The following is an 11,342-nucleotide window of genomic DNA, read 5'->3' on the forward strand; positions in this document are numbered from 1 at the left end:
CACATACACAGAGTCTATTTAAAGCCCTTTTATCTCACTCCAGGCCAAAAAATAATAATCCATAGTACTTCACAAATATCAGTGATAACAGAGTCGCCGAGCTCAAGTTTTAGAGACCCAGCACAGAAGGAAAGAGTGTTCGGAGGGAAGAGGAAAAAAGCAAGCTCTGGCACTAGGTCTTATCTATGGTTATCAGGGCTGGATTTAGGTTTGATGAGGCCCTAAGCTACTGGAGGTAATGGGGCCCTTTATACATGTCTAGCTGTCCTTTGTCAACCACAAATTGTTGCTGTTTTTTGTGTTGAATATATGCTATATGATAATTAGTGGACCTAATAGGGATCTAAAGCCATTTGCACATGATGTTGCCATGCAACCAGCCCATGCAGAATGTAGGCACCCTACAGATAGAAATGAGCAAACCAGTGATATTTTAGGGAGCAGTCGAGCAGGCGGGGCCCGTGACTTACATCACAGGAGCCTACACAACACAAAACACTGTTACTGTATGTAGGTTTTATTTCATTTGTTTTTTATCTTATATTTTGGAAATGAACATCCAGGGTTTTTTTCCTTTAAATTTTTTTGGGGGCCCCAAGAGAGTGGGGTCTTAAGCTATAGCTTGTTTAGCTTATACGTAAATCTGGCACTGGTGGTTATGCATAATAGGGGGAAAGGGGAGGGGAAACAAATTTAATTATGCTGAGAAAGCAAGAGGCTGTGACTGGCCCACTGTCATCCAGCGGAAGTCACATGGCCGAGTGGGGATTTGAACCCTGGTCTATCTCTCAGGTACAGTGGTACCTCGGGTTAAGTACTAACCGTATTTTTCGCTCCATAAGATGCACCTAGTTTTTAGAGGAGGAAAACAAGAAAAAAAAATTCTGAACAAAACAGTGGATGTATGATTTTTGTGGTTCATGCTGTGGCCACAGACATGTGATCTGATGGTGAATTTGGGGTGACCCAAGGCAAAAAGCCTGAGGATCCATGTGGATCCGTGCTTTGTAACCACTTTTTTGCACCATTGCGGCCCCCTCCCAGGCAGCCTCCTTTATCTCTAGCGTCCCTTATCTCCCTCCCCGATCGCTTGCCCATTAGCGGCTTTGTTTCAACACCCACTTCCCTCTTTCAAAAAGAAAGCATGATCTGTTTTTTGCCGCTGGGCAATTTGGCTCCAGGGACCACGCATTCGCTCCATAAGACGCACAGACATTTCCCCTTACTTTTTAGGAAGAAAAAAGTGTGTCTTATGGAGCGAAAAATACGGTAATTCATTTCGGAGGTCCGTTCTTAACCTGAAACTCTTCTTAACCTGAAGCACCACTTTAGCTAATGGGGCCTCTTGCTGCTGCTGCTGCACTGCCGGAGCACAGTTTCTGTTCTTATCCTGAAGCAAAGTTCTTAACCTGAGGTACTATTTCTGGGTTAGCGGAATCTGTAACCTGAAGCGCATGCAGCCTGAGGTACCACTGTACTAGTCTGGCCCTCTAACCACTGCTGCATGGACCTTGATTGCCCAGGAGGCAGTGACAGCCAACATCTCGAATGGCTTTAAAAGAGGATGGGACAAATTGATGAATGAAAAGGGCTTTTGATGGCTCCTAGCCATGGCTCTGCTGTGACTTCACAGCTGGAGGCAGCGATGCTTCTGAATCCCAGCTGCTGGAAGCCAAAGAAGAGGAGTTTGGATTTGATATCCCGCCTTTCACTCCCTTTAAGGAGTCTCAAAGCGGCTAACATTCTCCCTTGCCTTCCTCCCCCACAACAAACACTCTGTGAGGTGAGTGAGGCTGAGAGACTTCAGAGAAGTGTGACTAGCCCAAGGTCACCCAGCAGCTGCATGTGGAAGAGCGGAGACGCGAATCCGGTTCACCAGATTATGAGACTACCGCTCTTAACCACTACACCACACTGACTCGAGGAGAGGAGAGGGCTCTTGGGTTCGAATCCTGCTTGCCTGTTTCCCATGTGGACGACCATTATACTCCTACAAATCCAAACGCTGGTTGGATCAGGAATGCCTTGCTACGAAGCGCTCTTTGTTGGGAAAATACAGGAACTCTAGGTCTGCCAATCTACTCCCTGCAGAGTGGTTTGAAGCTGAACGAAATTATAAAGCTTTGATCAAAAAGAAAAAGCCTAAGGCCCAACAGGAAGAGTGGCAATATTTAATAGAGGCCTCTCGAAGGAGAGACACAGTCACCTTTGGAAAATAGTTGCAAAAGGTTGGCAAGATTCCCCCTCCAAAGGGGAATATACCATCTCTGTTGGGGTTTGGGAGTCATACTTCCAATCCTTATACACAACTAACCAGCATCTTCAGGCTCTGTCCCGACCTCTAAGTGATCCTGGTGCTGAGTGGCCCCTGGTGTCAGCTGAAGAAGCTTGCAGGCCCATTCAGTCTCTTAAACCTGGCAAAGCTCCTGGTGCAGACAATATTTCACCCGAGCTTCTTAAGGCCGATGTAGACTGGTGGGCCCCAGTGCTTGCTGCCTTGTTCACCAGCTTGTGGGCTCCTGCTGGCACTGTGAGGACAGGAGGCTGGACCAGGTGGGCCTTGGGCCTGATCCAGCATGCTCTTAGGTTTTTAACTCCATGACACTATCCTCTGCTTGTGCTCCGCTTCTGAGTTGACCATCCTTAAAGTTCAGTTCTCACCCCTTTTCTTTATTAGTTTGCAATATTTTAAATTGAGTTTGCATGAAAATTCGCACAAACTTTTGTATGCCTCTCTTCTGATCTAGGCAGGTTTGTTCAATATATTCAGCCCCTCCAAAAGTAATCCTCCCTAATTTAATGTGTGTTTGTACATTGTTTCCTTTAAATGCATGCACTTTTATACAGGTTTAAAAAAAAATTCAAAAGCTACTTTGCAAAATTCAGAAAAGATGGGCCATTTTTTGATGTTCTCATATTTTACATATTTTTTCACTGTTCTGCCCAGTGCTTTAAAAAAAAAAGTTTAGGGGTACTCTCATTTTGACTTTAAAAAATTAAATCATTTTGTAGTTCAAATCGGGGAAAATAAATACAGTAAATGGACAAAAGTACAATGATTCACAAAGTGTTTAGGGGCATGCAGACCCCTGCATCCCCCCAGGGGAAAAAAAAACACTGGTTCTGCCTATATTTTAAATTTAAAACCAACGCAGCTGCCCATTTTGCGGCTGCCTTTGGTCTCAGGCTTATGACTCCCCCCGCAGAGGATTTGCATGGGGAACCCGCCTCGTTCGGGAACTGCAGCTCTGAGCATCTCGGGGAACGGGCTGGGCACACGCCCTTTCTCTCCCTCCGCTCCAGGCCTGATCCTTATCGTGTGGCTGGTAAAACAAGTACCAATTTGGCAAGGTGCAGAGCATGGCAGGCGGGGAAGAGAGGCAGGTGCTTCCAAGGAGGAAACCCCAGGCATGGCTCTAGGGATCCCCCTGCCCGTTAGGATCCCAGCCGCTTCACCCCACTAGCTGGGGGGGGGGGAGGATCATGGAATTGTTGAGTTGGAAGGGGCCCCCCAAAGGTCATCCAACCCAACCCCCCTTGAATGCAGGAATCTCAACTAAAGCATCCATGGCAGGTGGCCATAACTCACCTCTGTCATCTCTAAGCTATGGTGCAATGGTGGGGAACACCTGCCTTGAATGCAGAAGGCCCAGGGTTCAACCTCCAGGCAGGGCTAGGAAAGCCCCCAATGGCCCCTCCCAGATCCTAGTTCAACCCTCTCACCCAGCCACTGCCCCCTTGTTTCTGAAAACTCACCCCCTGCCCTGTGAAAAGCGTTATTCAGAACAGCAATTAGCACGACCCGCTAAAGAAGGTAACAACACACTAAAATTCAAAACAGGAACCCTCTATCACCCACTGATTCCAAATCCAGTTGAAAGCTATTTAGTTCAGTTAAGTCAACCCAACTGATGAAGGTGATCCAGTGGACTACTGCAATGCGCTCTACGTGGGGCTCCCTTTGAAGGTGACCCGGAAACTACAACTAATCCAGAATGAGGCAGCTAGACTGGTAACTGGGAGCAGCTGCCGAGACCACATAACACTGGTTCTGAGAGATCTGCATTGGCTCCCAGTACGTTTTCAAGCACAATTCAAAGTGTTGGTGCTGACCTTTGAAGCCCTAAACGGCCTCAAAGGCCCAGTAGACCTGAAGGAGTGTCTCCATCCCCATTGTTCTACTGAGACACTGAGGTCCAGCTCCGAAGGCCTTCTGGTGGTTCCCTCCCTGCAAGAAGTGAGGTTACAGGGAACCAGGCAGAGGGCCTTCTCGGTAATGGCACCCGCCCTGTGGAATGCCCTCCCATAAGATGTCAAAGAGAACAACAACTACCAGACTTTTAGAAGACATCTGAAGTCAGCCCTGTTTAGGGAAGCTTTTAATGTTTGATGTATTACGGTATTTTAATATTTAATAAAAGTGCATTATACAAATTTGACACTAGATGGCGATGGTGGGCAATGGCAAATTTAATATATTTTTCAAAACGCTTTTTTAAAAAAGCATTTTCACAGTGTTTTTTTAAATATGTGTCTAGATTCCACCTTTGTTTAGCACCATGAGGACTAGAATCTTGCTTTGTTTTTAGGGGAGGGCTGCAGCCTAGGGGTGAAGCACCTGCTTTGCATGCAAAGGGGCCCACATTCAACCCTCAATGGCCTTTCCAGGCAGGGCTGTGAAGGATCCCTTACCCGGAGAGCTGCTGCCAGTCCGTGCAGGCCGTGCTGAGCTTGATGGATCAACAGCCTTTGTGTCCGAGGTGCAACACAACCACAGACACAGCAGAAACACCACAAGTGTCAAAAAAACCCCAAAAACCCCTGTCTTTCTTTCACACACTCAGGCCCATCCCAGCACCCTACAAACTGATCCTCTGTTCTGACGGGGCACCCATAAAAACTGCTTGCAGGCTGACTCACGCCACTTTACAATGGGAGTCAGCCAAGGCTCAGGTGCCCAAACCAGCACCCAGGTGCCTGGCATGCACTGATCAGGTGCCAGGAGCCCAAAATAACCCCCGTTTATTGGGTGTTAATCACCACTGCCAGCGCTGCCAGCCCCTGTTAAACACAGGCTTAGAGGGCGGATATTTTAGTCCTTTCCTCACACATCCAGCCCAGCATCCTGTCCTCAGAGGGGCCGACCAGATGCCTCAATGGGAAGCCTGCAAGCAGGATTTGAACACAAGAGCCCTCTCCCCTCCTGGGGTTTCCAGCGACTAGGGTTCAGAACCATGGCTGCCTCCAACCAGGGTGTCAGAGTGTAGTGGTTAGTAGCCATCGATAGTCCTTTCTTCAATCTAATCGTCTTTTAAAGCGATCCAAGTTGGCTGCCATCGCTGCCTCTGGTGGCAGGGAGTTCCATAGTTTAACTCTGCACTGCATGAAGAAGGACTTCCTTTTACCTCTCCTGAATCTCCCAGCAGTTCCGGGGTTAGGAGAGAGGAAGAAAAGCGTTTCTCTATCTGCTTTCTTCATGCCAGGCATGAATTTATAAACGTCTATCACGTCGCCTCTTCCTTGCCTTTCCTTCATCCTAAAGAGTCCCAAACGCTCTAACCTTTCCTCAAAGGAGAGTATGCTCCATACGTGGCAGGGGACCTTTTTTCTAACCTCACCTGAGGTCCAGGACACCCAGAGAAAGATTCCAGCAAATCCCACGCCTTCCTTACAAACAAAGAATTGTAGACGGGGCACCAAGGGTCATCTAGTCCAACCCTCTGCAAATCAGGAATCCCTCCTCAAGAATCCATCTTAACCTCAGAAAGTTATTCCTAGTGTTCTGCAGGAAGAGAAGTGCCAGACCCTGGGGCCTCAAGTTTCAGCAGCACCCCTGGGCGACCAAGAAATTTGTCTCTGCTTCCAGTACAGTGGTACCTCAGGTTAAGAACTTAATTCGTTCTGGAGGTCTGTTCTTAACCTGAAACTGTTCTTAACCTGAGGTACCACTTTAGCTAATGGGGCCTCCTGCTGCCGTCGTGCGATTTCTGTTCTCATCCTGAAGCAAAGTTCTTAACCCGAGGTACTATTTCTGGGTTAGCGGAGTCTGTAACCTGAAGCGCCTGTAACCCGAGGTACCTCTGTACAACCAAAGCAGTCCTGCTCCTCTAAATCTGCCCCAGAGGAGAGTACAGTTGTACCTCAGGTTACAGACACTTCAGGTTATATATATACACACCCATATATCCTTGGTTTCTGATCCATATTGACTTCTGACTTCTGCTCAATGATTGAAACTAAGAGTTGAATCGGACTATGGACTAACATGAACTTACTGGTCTGTGATCCAATCCTGCTTGGGGCCTCTGACTGACCCTGGTGAGGGCAGGAGGCTGTGAGTTCCACAGGTGTCCTAGTGAGTCCCGTGACCGAGGACCCCACCACAATGTCACCTTCTGAACGGACAGCCTTATAGAGACCCCAACTTGGGACTGGATCCTGCCCGGGCAGAGTAAGAAAGAAACAGTGCAGGTCCGTCCTCCCCCCAACTCTGCTCCACCAACCCCCGCTTCGCTACAGGCCTGTCCTGATGAGACTTGCAAGAGAATTCAAAAGGATTCCCCCCCCCCCCCCGCCACTGCCGCTGCGAAGGTGCCGTGTCCCCCAGAGCAAAGTCGGCTCTCTCTTCCTGCTGTTTCATTCCTGCCATGGGAAACACTCATAAATCACTTGTCTTGTTGGGGAATGGCGGCTCAGCCCCCCCTCCTGTCACCGTCCCCCTCCAGCCCCTGCTCACACCTGGGACCCCCCCTTTCCTGATCCACCCTCAAATGGAGGCCATGTGGGCTCAAAACATCAGAGCAGCCCAGCAGAATCAGGCCAATGGTCCGTCTGGTTCAGCGTTCTGCTCTCACAGCGTCCAAATGCCCCTGAGAACCTAGGGATCGAGATAGACTGCCTCTGCACCTGGAGGTTCCATAAGGACGTCAGAAGAGCCTGGTTGCAGGATCAGGCCCAAGGGGGCCTGCCTAGGCCAACATCCTTTCCTCACAGGGGCCAAACAGATGTGTTACAGCAGGCAGAGGCAAACTCGGCCCTCCAGGTGTTTTTGAGACTACAGTTCCCATCGTCCCTGACCACTGGTCCTGTTAGCTAGGGATTAATGGAGTTGTAGTCCCAGAACATCTGGAGGACCGAGGTTGCCTATGCCTGTGTTATGGGAAACATTCAAGTGAGGCCTGAGCACAAAGAACCCCTCCTGCGCTTGCCAGAAACATTGCTGTCTCTGACTGCGAAGGCCCAGCCCAGCCCTCTCCTCCTCCATGGATTTTTCTCATCCTCTTTTAAATCCGTCCAGGTTGGAGGCCCTCACTGCCTCCAATGGATCGACCATATTGCTGTTTGTTGTGATTCAGCATTAAAGACCAGGTTTTCGCGGGGAAAGAGCCCAGGCAACAACAAAAAGCACTCTGGCATGGTGCTTTAAAGTGCTAGAAGGAGTCATAGAGTTGGAAGAGATCCCCAAGGGTCATCTAGTCTAACCCTCTGCAATGCAGGACAAAGGGTAAGTGACACGAAGAAGGACTTTCTCTTATCCATTCTGAATCTTCCAGTACAGTGGTACCTTGGCTCTCAAACTTAATCCATTCTGGAAGTCTGTTCCAAAACCAAAGCGTTCCAAAAACAAGACACGCTTTCCCATAGAAAGTAATGCAAAACAGATTAATCCGTTCCAGACTTTTAAAAACAACCCCTAAAACAGCAATTTAACATGATTTTTACTATCTAACGAGACCATTGATCCATAAAACGAAAGCAATAAACAATGTACTGCAGACACACAATCAATCATCTGAAGGCAGCCCTGTTTAGGGAAGCTTTTAATGCTGAATAGATTATTGTATTTTAATATTTTGTTGGAAGCTGCCCAGAGTGGCTGGGGAAACCCATCCAGATGGGAGGGGTATAAATAATAAATTATTATAATATTATTATTATAATCAATCCATCAGTAGCTGAACTGGGTTCCACCAGTTACAAAAACAAAACAAAAATTGCAGCAAAAACAAAACAGCAAAATAAAGAGCAAAAACAGACAGACCTCTGTGTAACACTCAAAACGGAAGCGTGGCACTCAAAATGGAGCACGTTCGGCTTCAGAAAAATGTTTGCAAACCAGAACACTTACTTCCGGGTTTGCAGTGTTTGGGTTCCAAGTTGTTTGAGTACCAAGGCGTTTGAGAACCAAGGTACCACCGTATTCAGCTTCATGGGATTCCCGGGAGTTTTCATGTTATGAGAGAAGCAAAAAGTTTATCTCTCTTCACTTTTTTCATGCTGGGCATAATTTTAGAAACCTCTGTCATGTTGCCTCTTCCTCACCTAAAAAGTCCCAAACCACTTTTCTTCATAAGCAAGCCCCTCCATTCATTCCCTGAAACATTTTGGTTCCCCTTTCCTGATATTTTCTCTGCAATCTCCTTCTTGAGGTGACTGGAACTGCACACAGTACTCCAAATGCCACAAATTTGTATAACAGCATCATGATAGTTCACACACACACACACACAATGCGCAAGCTTCTGAGTTTCACTGAACTGTTCAGCCTGCAGAATCTCTGGTATAAGCAACGTAGGGTGTGCAGCACCTGGCAGCCCGAGCCTTTTTGAGGTGACGTTGCAAATGTCAGTCAATTCCACTTTCTCGACCCCCTCCCCCTAATCTTAAATCCAGTCATTCACATTTCCACACCTGTTTGTGAATTATTATTTTTAATTGCTCATGAAAAGTCAGCAGTGTTATCACAGTATACAAAAAAAGCACGTAGATTCATGACCGCGGACATAAAAAATGTTTTATATTATGAGAATGGCAAATATACATATTTGCACTGCAGCCAAAATCGCATGCAAAACTTATTTGCCCTGTGTCTGGAGAAGAAATCAACCCACGAATTGTTTTCAGGCTGCCAAAGATACAGAAAATTCATGCTAGAAAGCGATGGAGGTTTTTCACGAGGACTTTTTAAAATTGCAAAATGATGCAGGAAGGTAGAGGTTAGGTTAGAGAAGCCAGATAAGCCAGATATGTAAATTAGATAAATAAAGTCGAGGAAGCAAATAAAGTACTGTGAACAGAAACTGCAAGTGTGCTTGCGGAAAGACTTAACGTTGTGAGAGTTATGTGATGTCGCCACAGCAGAAAAGCAAGACGAAAAACGTCGCTTTTAGGGGAAACATGAACTGCAGCAGAATGGAAGCAGCTCTGCTGGGTGGGAAGGAAAACTGTGGCCCCACAGCACAGCCTGGCTCTCCCCTTGAGATCTCGGAGCTGCTGTCAGCCAGAGCGCGCAAGGTGACGGGCAACAGGTCCGAGCAGAGGCGGCCATTTCAGACGCTCTGAAGGCTTTCAGGGTGCTGCTGTGGGCAGGAGGGCATGCCAGGATCTGGGAGAAAGCAGGAGGGCAGTGGAATGGGGGGGGGGAGACCCAGAAAGCAACCCACCCTTTGTTGTGGCAGGGATCTCACTTGCCACACCAGAAAAAGCAGCCTGGCACCGCCTGGCAGGCGCTTAATCACAGTAATTACAAAGGCAATAAACTGTTTACTGAGAAAGCAACAAATTGCTGAACCTTTGAACGTCACTCGGGCCCCGGGCAGGACACACCACAACTGCTGCTTCCCAAGGGAGGCGCCAGGACATAGGTAAACTGTGGAACTCCCTCCCACTGGAGGCCACCAACTCGGACAGATTTAGAAGAGCATTGGGGCAGGTTTGTGGAGGGTGAGGCTTATCGGTGGCTACTGGGAACCCTGGCTCTGCTCTGCCTCCTGTTTGTGGGCATCTCATTGGCATCTGGTTGGGCTCTGTGAGAGAAGGAGGCTGGACTAGAAGGGTCATGGCCTGGTCCAGCAGGCTCTTCTTACGTGCTCATGGAACATCCAGGCTCAGAGGCAGTCTATCCAGAATCCTAGGGTCTTGGGGGCATTTGGCCACTGTGAGAGCAGAATGCCAGGCTAGATGAACCGTTGGCCTGATCATGCAAGCTCTTCTTAAGTTTGAAGCAAGCCAATTTCTTTGCATAGCACAACAGCCAAGGCTCTCCATGCCCCCAAAGACCTGCACCATTGCCCTCAAGTAAGGTGCTGCTTAAAGGACGTGGGTGACGCTGTGGGTTAAACCACAGAGCCTAGGACTAGCCGATCAGAAGGTCGGCAGTTCGAATCCCCGTGACGGGATGAGCTCCCGTTGCTCGGTCCCTGCTCCTGCCCACCTAGCAGTTCGAAAGCACATCAAAGTGCAAGTAGATAAATAGGTACTGCTCCGGTGGGAAGGTAAACGGCGTTTCCGTGCGCTGCTCTGGTTCGACAGAAGCGGATTAGTCATGCTGGCCACATGACCCGGAAGCTGGACGCCGGCTCCTGAGTGCTGCAACCCCAGAGTCGTCTGTGACTGGACCTAATGGTCAGGGGTCCCTTTACCTTTACCTTTACACATTCATTCATTCATTCATTCATTCATTCATTCATTCAATAAAATGTATATTCTGCTTGCTCATTAAAAAACCAACAAACCATAAAACAGCAAAGGTTTATGAAAAGGATTTAGAAACAAAAACTTTACCCAAAAAGAAGAATTAACAAGTATCATGTAAGACCTTCAGCAGCTAAATTAACAACCGGCTGAAAGCAGAGCAAAACTTGCACCAGCTCTCTAAACATCTGGACAGGATAAAATGTTCTTGGTGACCAGCGAAGAGAGTTCAGGGAAGGTGTCCACCTGCTGTCAAGTGGCGTGGAGTTCCAAAGTATAGGCATTGCCATCTGTTGATGAACTGCAGCTGCCACGCTGGCTGATGGGGTGTGTAGTCAGCAACAACTGAAAGGGCACCAGCTTTCCCAGCCTGCCCCAAAATGGCAGGTCAGGAGACTTCAGTTTTTGCTTACGGATTCAACACACAAAGCAGCACGCCCCGTCAGAAGCAGAACCACTAAATGCACCATTAAGAGAAAACCATCTGATTCCAGCTTAGCTTTGGAGTCGCCTGCGTTTCCGGTCCTCCGGGTGCCTTCCTTCACCCTCTCCTCTTCCTCGGGCAAATCATCTGAGGAATTAATTTCGATTCATTAAGACAGGCAGGAGTTCTCAGGGGAAGAGGGGAGGGTGGGGCCACATCGCCTCCCTTCCCTCCATCAGGCGGTCGGGTTAATTTTCTCTGCAGGAACACAGTGCACAGAACATCAGAGGATGTGTCTGGGTGCAGGATCAGGCTGAAGGGGCTCAGATCGCCCAGCCTCCTGTTCTCACCGTGGCAGATGCCGCTACAGGCAAGGACTTCAAAAGATGCTCAGGGAAATTCACAGAGGAGAAGGCCGTCCGTGGCTATGAGCTACAATGACTCT

Source organism: Podarcis melisellensis (genome assembly GCF_964234715.1).
Source record: "Podarcis melisellensis genome assembly, chromosome: 15".
NCBI lineage: Eukaryota > Metazoa > Chordata > Lepidosauria > Squamata > Lacertidae > Podarcis > Podarcis melisellensis.